This window comes from Nerophis ophidion, linkage group LG12 (genome assembly GCF_033978795.1).
Source record: "Nerophis ophidion isolate RoL-2023_Sa linkage group LG12, RoL_Noph_v1.0, whole genome shotgun sequence".
NCBI classification, from domain to species: domain Eukaryota; kingdom Metazoa; phylum Chordata; class Actinopteri; order Syngnathiformes; family Syngnathidae; genus Nerophis; species Nerophis ophidion.
In genome coordinates, this window is record NC_084622.1 from 28,537,206 (window position 1) to 28,548,543 (window position 11,338).

At 38.0% G+C, this 11,338-nt stretch overlaps 1 protein-coding gene across 3 annotated transcripts in view; it reads right to left on the minus strand.

Annotated features, from left to right (window-relative positions):
* LOC133563247 (uncharacterized) overlaps positions 1 to 11,338 on the minus strand; it is a 74,425-nt gene that overhangs the window by 61,806 nt on the left and 1,281 nt on the right. The gene's annotated exons all lie outside the window — the stretch shown is intronic.

Genomic DNA, 11,338 nt, shown 5'->3' on the forward strand with positions numbered 1-11,338 from the left:
CTGTTTTCTAGCCACTTTTTGACCGTCTCTTCAGGATACACCATTTTGTGGTCGGCGGTCCCTTTTTTTTGCCCTGATGTGGGATCTGAGCCAAGGGTGTCATTGTGGCTTGTGCAACCCTTTGAGACATTTGTGATTAAGGACTATATAAGGAAACTTTGATTGATTGAACTCTTATTATGGTGAAATAAAGCAAGTACTGTACACCCACACTCGCCGAACATGTGTGAATATTATACTGTCATTTATTAATGTGACATTGTAGAAGGTGCTAGAACGGGTAGCCCTTTAGTACCCTGGGGTGGCTATAAATAAGTGCGGAAGCCTTGCGACCTTCCCTTAGCCCCAAAGCCTCACTTGGAGTGTTTGGTGAGCAGACCTGCTAGCTACTGGGTAAGTGTTGATTCTGGTTTTATGAGTTTTGTTTGATGTCTGCAACCATCCATCCATCCATTTTCTACCACTTGTTCCTTTTGGAGTCTCAGCTGCATTTGGGCGGAAGGCGGAGTACACCCTGGACAAGTCGCCCACTCATCGCTGGGCCAACACAGATAGACAGACAACATTCACACACTAGGGCCAATTTAGTGTTGCCAATCAACTTATCCCCAGGTGCATGTCTTTGGAGGGGGGAGGAAGCCGGAGGGAACCCACGCAGTCACGGGGACAACATGAAAACTCCACACAGAAAGATCCCGAGCCCAGGACTACTCAGGACCTTTGTATTGTGAGGCACATGCACTAACCCCTGGTCCACCATGCTGCAACCACTACATTTTAAAAATAATGCACATGCACCATGAATTGATTCACGTGGACCATGACTTAAACAAGTTGAAAAACTTATTCGGGTGTTACCATTTAATAGGCATTCATCCATCCATCCATCTTCTTCCGCTTATCCGAGGTCGGGTTGCGAGGGCAGCAGCCTAAGCAGGGAAGCCCAGACTTTCCTCTCCCCAGCCACTTCGTCCAGCCCTTCCCGGGGAATCCCGAGGCGTTCCCAGGCCAGACATAGTCTTCCCAACGTGTCCTGGGTCTTCCCCGTGGCCTCCTACCGGTCGGACATGCCCGAAACACCTCCCTAGGGAGGCGCTCGGGTGGCATCCTGACCAGATGCCCGAACCACCTCATCTGGCTCCTCTCGATGCGGAGGAGCAGCGGCTTTACTTTGAGCTCCTCCCGGATGACAGAGCTTCTCACCCTATCTCTAAGGGAGAGCCCCGCCACCCGGCAAGGAAACTCATTTCGGCCGCTTGTACCCGTGATCTTGTCCTTTCGGTCATAACACATTTAGTGGTCAATTGTACAGAATATGGCCTTGCGATGAGGTGGCGACTTGTCCACGGTGTACCCCGCCTACCGCCCGAATGCAGCTGAGATAGACGCCAGGGACCCCCCGTGATCCCAAAAGGGACAAGTGGTAGTAAATGGATGGATGGATTTACTGTACTGTGTAATGTACTAATAAACATTTCAATCAATCAAACAATCAATCCATGCCACTTTTATAGTGTGAACCAGAAACCCAATACCCTGGTAGAAGTGTGGAGTTTTGTGCACATAAACTGCCTGCCTGATATTGTGGTGGGTTAATTACCTTTGTTTGGGTTACTCCATTTTGTTTATTTCATTTGACTAATATGTGCACCACTTTCACAGGTGTGTTAAAGCACTGATTGTAGCCCTGAAGTGTACTGTGTGATTGGTGACCAGTAGTAACGGTCTCAGGTATGGGGTAAATGTCATTAGAATTTTATACATGGTTGCTGCATTCAAGTCCATCTGGCTCATTCATTTGCTCACATACTTTACATGAAAAATTAGTGGGAACATTGATTAGCGATATAGCTCAATTATATCGATCCATAAATTGGTGTTGAATACTGTATACTACCAAGGGCAGTATACAGTATATGATCAATACTAGAGTGAGGTCGATTTTTTTTTCTACAATATATTTTTTTTATCATTGTTTTTGTTGATGTTTAGAAACTCAGGGAATAATTCCCTGGACACAGGAGGACTTTGAGGACAATAATTGTAATGTGTAGTACAGTGGTTCTCAACCTTTTTTCAGTGATGTACCCCCTGTGAACATTTTTTTAATTCAAGTACCTCCTAATCAGAGCAAAGCATTTTTGATTAAAAAAAAAGAGATAAAGAAGTAAAATACAGCACTATGTGTAACCGGTGGTCTTTTCCTCTGCGTTGTGTGTCATTTATGGAACATGACCGACACTATGGGTTTCTCCACTGCACCTTACTGATAATACAGAATACAATTGTCATCAAAAACTTTCTGCCATCGTCGAGCCCCTCTCCCGTTATCATAGACAAAAAGGGAAGTTGTAGAGCGTGTCCAACGCACATAAAAAGACAGGTGTCACAGTAATTATTGCAGTAGGAGGGACAACGAGACAATGGTTCCACATTGACAAAACATCAAACAACATTCAGGTATTTACATGTAACTTACATATTTTGTGTAATTATAACAATAATAAAACATTAGAAAATACATTATTTACAAGACGAAATTGACCCTGTTGCATATGTCATCAGTTTCTGATTTATTATATTGTATGACAGTGCAAAATATTGCTCATTTGTTGTGGTCTTTCTTGAACCATTTGGAAAAAAATATATAAAAATAACTAAAAACTTACATATTTTGTGTAATTATAACAATAATAAAACATTAGAAAATACATTATTTACAAGACAAAATTGACCCTGTTACATATATCATCAGTTTCTGATTTATTATATTGTATGAGAGTGCAAAATATTGCTCATTTGTTGTGGTCTTTCTTGAACTATTTGGAAAAAAAGATATAAAAACAACTAAAAACTTGTTGAAAAATAAACAAGTGATTCAATTATAAATGAAGATTTCTACACATAGAAGTAATCATCAACTTAAAGTGCCGTCTTTGGGGATTGTAATAGAGATCCATCTGGATTCATGAACTCAATTCTAAACATTTCATCACAAAAAAATAATATTTTAAACATAAACTATATTTATGGAACATGTCCACAAAAAATCTGTCAACACTGAATATTGCATTGTTGCATTTATTTTCACAGTTTATGAAGTTACATTCATATTTTGTTGAAGTATTATTCAATAAATATTCTTATAAAGGATTTTTGAATTGTTGCTATTTTTAGAATATTTTTGAAAAATCTCAAGTACCCCTTGGCATACCTTCAAGTACCTCCCAGGGGTACGCGTACCCCCATTTGAGAACCACTGGTGTAGTAGACAGTCATTTTGCTTGTGTTTAGTTATGTGCTGTTGATTTTGTTTTGTTCAAAAAAGTATATATGATAAAAAAAAGAATAGGGAGTTTATATAGTATGTTGGTATTTTCAATCTTTCAATAACACTCACCATATATACATAAAAATCTACAGTTAATACATGACATTGGTATTGGTATCGGCCGATCTCACTCATGATTTATCGACATCGAAATGGGCATCATAAAACCCTGATCAGAACATCTAAAAATTATGTATTTTCTCACTATGTTACACCAATTTGCCTTTTTTAAGTAATACATACAGAAAGCTGAGAAACATCTGCAAAAAGAACAAGAAAATGACAATCTTCTATCACTGAAGAATACTTGTAATAAGACTCCTGCTGTGTCCCAACTCTTTTGTCCAGTTTCCCATACACACAATTCTAATTATCCCAGTTAGAGTGGGAGTATTTGGGGGGAGTTTATTTTGTTATGGTTTACTTTGATTAATATGGTTTTCTCTGAATCACTTTCATATGGCTTATTTGTAAACTTTGACAACATGTTGTACTTATTACCTTGAGTAGCTCCTTCAGCAACTTTCCATTGCAGGTCATTTCTGTCCACAGAATGTGTGTCGTGTGTTACTATAGTGTAGGCTGACCCTATTCTGAAATCCCAAAAAGAGGACACATATGCGTGCCAAGCAAGCAGCACGCAGGTGAAAATTTGCCAATGATACTCGAACTTGCTTTATAAATAATATATTTATTTAAATGAAGCATTTTTTTCTCCTTTGTTGACTGCTGTGTTGGCGCTAGGGATTCTTAAAGTGGGTGGGGTCCCAGGGACCCCATCAAGTCATAAAAATGGGGTCCCACAGTAAATTTTTGGGGTCCCACTTTTTTGTAAGTGTTTTGAAAACAAATGATAAACGTATTCATTATCCTGTTGTATCTCACATTCTATATCGTGTTTTGGAAAAAGGTTGTCATAAACGTTACTTAATTCATTAAAAAAAAAGAAAAAAAGAAAACCAATGTGTATACATATGTAAATGTATTCAGTTATAAACATTCATTCACTTTCTTCTTTCCTTCATGGATCTAAACTTTACCGCTGCTGGTAGTTTTTTCTATGTTTTTATTTAATAAGTTGTAGGTGTATGTATTTCAGTATAAAAGTGTAAAAAGTGTTTTGCTTCGGTCATGAAATGATGAAAATGGTGTGCCTGGGCATACATACATTTTGTATTTAACGCTTAAATCTCTGGAGTCTACATCAACTTCACATCCATCCCTCATTTAAAAATGTTTTAGTTTTTTTATGTTGTTTTTTGTTTGTTTTTCCGCCCTTTTTTGTCAAACAAAACTATGTTTTTAATGGCAAACACACAAAATAAGCAGAATCTGCCATTAAAAATATTTTCTGCGTGGAATATTTGATGTGAAGTAATGGGAACCTTGGATAGGTCAATAATTCATAATAACATTGATTTTGATTCATTATGTTTTGAGCAATGACAGTTTGAAAGGAAAAAAAAAACTGCTTTGTTTCATTAGTCAACATTGCAACTTTTTCTAAATTACATTTCACATTTTAAGCTTTTTTATTTCACTTTTGTTATGTTTTAGTTTATTTCAATAGTATTTTTAGAATGTGCCATGGGCCTTTAAAACATTAGCTGTGTGCCGCAAATGGCCTCTTTGGCACACTTTTGACACCCCTGCTATAGATAATAAAAAATTAAATCTGATAAATCTATGGCGTTTATCATAACACACAGTCACCATCTCTGCTTCAGTAAACAATGACGGTTATGACGTCACTGTCAGCGATGCTAACTTGTCAGCCACTTCTTCAAAACACTCCTTTTGAACACTCCTCGCACATTAACACTTCCAAAGGCAAACAACTGCCCCGTTTTTTCACCTGCAAAGTATGTTTTTGAGGTGGAGGAGTCTGCTCGGGTGCTGGTTAGCTTGAAGCCATAAGAACTACAAAAATGGTGGCCGGATTTTACACCTCTGTCAAATCTCACTCATGTGGGATACATAAAGTCTGTTCTACTTCCGTTATTTCCAATGGGAAAACATATTTTAATATCAATCAATCAAAGTTTATTTATATAGCCCCTTAATCACAAGTGTCTCAAACAGCTAGCGCGTCATCTGTGGTCACCTAATTACCTCTCCACGCAGGAGAGGGGGGCAAAGCAGAAAAGAGACGGCAGATAAACTGGTGTAAAAGATGGGTCTATTTAAAGGCTAGCGTATACAAATGAGTTTTAAGATGGGACTTAAATGCTTCTACTGAGGTAGCATCTCTGTTACCGGTAGGGCATTTCAGAGTACTGGGGCCTGAATAGAAAACGCTCTATATAATATCCATAACATGTTCAACATTAGGGGTGCACTGGAAGTTCTTCATTTAACACCGATAGCCGCACAAAGCTGACATAAACAATTATTTCCAGCCTTAATGTTTAGAGCTGGCCATATGTTTCCAGTTTGTTGCTGACATGCCGAGACCACCCCGTGTTGATGTAATTATCCAGCCTTAGATATGCAGCAGATCACGGCCCCGGGGAGTGTCTACAATACAGTATGATCACAGGAGCGGAACTTTAGCGTGCCACTTTCACTTTTGCAATCTACTCTAATTCAAACCACCCTCAACACTATTCAGGAACTGCTCTTGTGTTTTCATAAGCGATGAATGAACCGCTGAGCTGCTAAATGTGTGGATTCAGAGTGAACGCCTGGAGAGGGAATGCTTTTAAATGGTACTTTTCTCTACCGCCTTTTAGACATTATGACCTCAAGTTACTTGACAGTAAAGGGAGTGGGGAGGTTAAAATGGACCTGTGGTGTTTCTTGTTTGGTCCATTGAATAATAAGTAACATGCATGTGACTTGCACTGAATGTAGTCATTATACTATACACATAAAGCTCATATTCAGTAGTGTCAGGGTACCTTTTTTAAATGATGCTATTTTTCATTCATTTTATCAGGGTCAGTGCTAAATTGGGGCTAGGGCAGACCTGGGCAATTATTTTCACTCGGGGGGCCAAATGTAGAGGGAAAAAAATGTGTCCGGGAACCAGTATATCTATTTTTAGGAACACTAATACAAAACCTCACGATAATGTCTGATTGAAAGCTAAAAATCGTTATGGACAGACCGCCCTAAAAAATACAATGGAATTTTACTTTTTTTTTGTACTGAATAAGACACCCAGAATGTACATGAAAATAAAGATCGAGGGATTTAAAATATTAACTATGAACGATAAAACACTGAATATTGACAACATATGAACGCCACACCCCTCTCGATCAACATCCGCATTTCAGGCTCGCCACTCTGTAGAAACGCTCCCCACCCACACTGCTTGGTGACTCGTTTGAGCTGCTGTGACGTAAATTACCATAGTAACTAATTAAATTACCATAGTGCAGGGGTCACCAACGCAGTGCCCGTGGGCACCAGGTCGCACGTAAGGAACAGATGAGTAGCCCGCTGGCCTGTTCTAAAAATAGCTCAAATAGCAGCACTTACCAGTGAGCTGTCTCTATCTTTTTTTATTTTTTTTTATTTACTAGCAAGCTGGTTTTGCTTTACTCGACATTTTTAATTCTGAGAGACAAAACTCAAATATAATTTGAAAATCCAAGAAAATATTTTAAAGAGTTGGTCTTCACTTGTTTAAATAAATTAATTTATTTTTTTAGTTTTCTTCTTATAACTTTCAGAAAGACAATTTTAGAGAAAAAAGTACAACCTTAAAAATTATTTTAGGATTTTTAAACACATACGTTTTTACGTTTTAAATTCCTTCCTCTTCTTTCCTGACAATTTAAATCAATGTTCAAGTAAATTATTTTTTTTTATTGTAAAGAATAATACATACACTTTAATTTAATTCTTCATTTTAGCCTGCGATGAGGTGGCGACTTGTCCAGAGTGTACCCCGCCTTCCGCACGATTGTAGCTGAGATAGGGACCAGTGCCCCCCTGCTGCCCCAAACGAAATAAGCGGTAGGAAATGGATGGAGGGATGGATCTTCATTTTCGCTTCTGTTTTTTCGACGAAGAATATTTGTGAAATATTTCTTTAAACTAATTATGATTAAAATTCCCAAAAAATATTCTGGCAAATCTGGAAAATCTGTAGAATCAAATTATATCTTGTTTCAAAGTTTTTGGAATTTCTTTTACAATTTTTGTTCTGTACAATCTAGAAGAAATAATGATTTATCTTTGTTAGAAATATAGCTGGGTCCAATTTGTTATATATTCTGACACAAAGTGCAGATTGGATTTTAACCTATTTAAAACATGTCAACAAAATTCTCAAATTAATCGTAATCAGGAAAAATCACTAATGATGTTCCACAAATAATTTTTTTTAATTTTTCAAAAAGATTCAAATTAGTTAGTTTTTCTCTTTTTTTTCGGTTCAATTTTGAATTTTAAAGAGTCAAAATTGAAGATAAACTATGTTTCAAATATTCAAGTGTCATTTTTGTCCTGTTTTCTCCTCTTTTAAACCGTTCAATTAAGTGTTTTTTTCATCATTTACTCTCTATAAAAAACATTCCATAAAAGGAAAAAAATGTAGGACGGAATGACAGAGAGAAATACCCATTATATATATATATATATATATATATATATATATATATATATATATATATATATATATATATATATATATATATTTATTTATTTTTTTATTTATTTATTAAAAGTAAATTGGACAAATTGGCTATTTTAAGTGTGTATCAAACTGGTAGCCCTTCGCATTAATCAGTACCCAAGAAATAGCTCTTGGTTTCAAAAAGATTGGTGATCCCTGCCATAGTGACTAGTATATCATGCAAAATGACAGATTCCAACCATTGAAATACTTTGTATAGTTCAACACTTTTGGCAATTTGAAAACATCATTTCACATCGTAATCGCAGCAAATGTTTTCATCCTAAAGATCTAAAAAAATGATCTGGAAAATGTCCGGCAGGCCAGCTTGAAAAGCTTAAGGGGCCACATGCGCCCCCGGCTTTAATTTGCCCAGGTCTGGGCTAGGAGATGTTATAGGGCAGTCAGAAATATGTGTAACCCAAGTTGAGTCCCTCCAGCATTTTAAGTTTTTGTGAATATTTGTATTCTTTCAAGTTAAAAAACATGAAAAAGTTCACAAGTAACCATTGTGTTCCAATCCAATCCCTGCTTACGTGTTTGTGTTGGCCTATGTGTGTGAGGGGGAGGGAGGGTCTTATATTTACTCCTTCTAGCATACCTCCAATGCAGCTCGAGTTGCAAACCGCCCCTTGAAAAACGCAATCGTTTCGTATTTAAAAACGAAAACAAAAGCACACGTTCCGTGTTGAGCTGCCAAAGAATGTACTTTCTACCATGTTTTTATGATCGGGGGAATTAAAAAAACAGTCAGTAGAATATAAATACATTCCATCGCATGACAACAGCCTCATAACAGTTTGCTGCAGGCTAAACCAATCAATCCCAGCATGTGTGATCACTCACCTATCAAATTAATTGCTTTTCCACTTTTCTGCCATGAGCTTTGTTTTGGCCAGACCCAGGCGAAATACCACCAAAAAATTTTTGTGTACATTTTTTTACTTTTAGGTATCAAAACGGTAGCCACCATTATGACGTGCAGTGTCAAATTATCGTAAGTCATTAACTATATCACATATTTCAATGGTTGGAATCTGAGTTTTTCAGAGATATTCAGGTTATTACGGTAATTTACATCACAGCAACTCAAGGCACAAAGCAGAGTGGGTGGAGTCTGTTTCTAGAACAGCTAGTCTGTGTTGAGGACACACGCGGAAGCAGATTTTTACAACTAAGTTTTGCAGAAAAGTGATATGGCCTCTGAGATTATATTTTGCCGTATTTGTACCATTTTTTGCATTTTTGATGCGTTCTGTCAATTGTAAAATATGTAGATGGATATACTGTGTACAGCATATATACAGCGTGTGTGTGTGCGTGTATATACATATATATATATATATATATATATATATATATATATATATATATATATATATATATATATATATATATATATATAAACCCCGTTTCCATATGAGTTGGGAAATTGTGTTAGATGTAAATATAAACGGAATACAATGATTTGCAAATCCTTTTCAACCCATATTCAGTTGAATGCACTACAAAGACAAGATATTTGATGTTCAAACTCATAAACTTTTTTTTCTTTTTTGCATATAATAATTACTTTAGAATTTCATGGCTGCAACATGTGCCAAAGTAGTTGGGAAAGGACATGTTCACCACTGTTTTACATCACCTTTTCTTTTAACAACACTCAATAAATGTTTGGGAACTGAGGAAACTAATTGTTGAAGCTTTGAAAGTGGAATTCTTTCCCATTTCTGGGAATACGCGGTAGAAAATGGATGGATGGATGTCTGAATCTGCGTTAGTGAGCATTTCTTATTTGCCAAACTAACCAATCCCACCTCAAAAGTGTGGCATATCAAGACGCTGATTAAACAGCAGGATTATTGCACAGGTGGGCCATTTGCTGCCCAAAATAAAAGACTACTACTGAAATGTACAATTTTATCACACAGCACAATGCCACAGATGTTGCAAGTTTTGAGGGAGCGTGCAGTTGGCATGCTGACTGCAGGGATGTCCACTAGATCTGTTGCCTGTGAATTGAATGTTCATTTCTCTACCATAAGATGTCTCCAAAAGCTTTTAAGAGAACTTGGCAGTACATCCAACCGGCCTCACAACCGCAGACCATGTGTAGCCTCACCAGCCCAGGACCTCCACATCCAGCAGGTGCACCTCCATGAGCATCTGAGACGAGCCAACCAAACAGCTGCTGCAGCAATTGGTTTGCACAACTAAATCATTTCTGCACAAACTGTGAGAAACCTTCTCAGGGAAGCTCGTCTGCATGCTCGTCGTCCTCATCGGGGTCTCGAACTGACTACAGTTTGTCGTCATAACCGACTTGAGTGGGCAAATGCTCACATTCGATGGTGTCTGGCATGCTGGAGAGGTGTTCTCTTCACGGGTTAATCTCAGTTTTCACTGTTCAGGGCAGATGGTAGGCAGCATGTGTGGGAGAGCGGTCTACTGATGTCAACGTTTTGAATCGAGTGGCCCATAGTGGAGGTGTAGTTATGGTATGGGCTTGAGTGTGTTATGGACGACAATCGCAAGTGCATTTTATTGATGGCATTGTGAATGCACGGAAATATCATTACAGATCCTGAGGACCATTGTTGAGCCATTCACCCGAGACCACCACCTCATGTTGCAGCATGACAATGCATGGCCCCATTCTGCAAAGATCTGTACACAATTCCTGGGAAGCTGAAAGCATCACAGTTCTTGTATGGCCAGCATATTCACCGGACATGTCACCCATTGAGCATGTTTGGGTTGCTGTGGATCAGCGTATACAACAGCATGTTCAAGTTCCTGCCAATTTCCGAGCGTGTGAAGAGGAGTGGACTAACATTTCAGAGACCACAATCAACAACCTGATCAACTCTATGCTAAGGGGATGTGTTGCACTGCAAGATACTGACTGCTGTTCTAACCCCCAATAAAGCAAAACTGCACACTTCAGATTTAGACAGATTTGTGAACAATATTTGAGAGGAATAGGTCTTTTGTGTACATAGTAAAAGTTTTAGATCATTGAGTTCAACTCATAGAAAATGGGAGCAAAGTGTTGGGTTTATATTTTTGTCCAGTTTATACACGTACACACCGGCCCCTAGACTAAATTTTTTCTCTGTGGCCCCCCGGGTCAAAATAATTGCCCACATCTGGTCTTGGCTGTCACTTTGCTTTGCTTGGCGGTGTTTAGCTAGGTATCAACCAAGTTTCTGGTATAATCAGATACAAAATAATGGCTTTTTTACCACAGTGACATTTTTCTTGGAAGAAAAGGAGCAGTTTGGGAAGTTTGGAGAACGTTTTTGGCCAATGGGCAAGCTTGGGCTATCATTACGGCAAGGTAAGTACATGCTTTTGAAACCAACTCTGTTCCCTTGTTG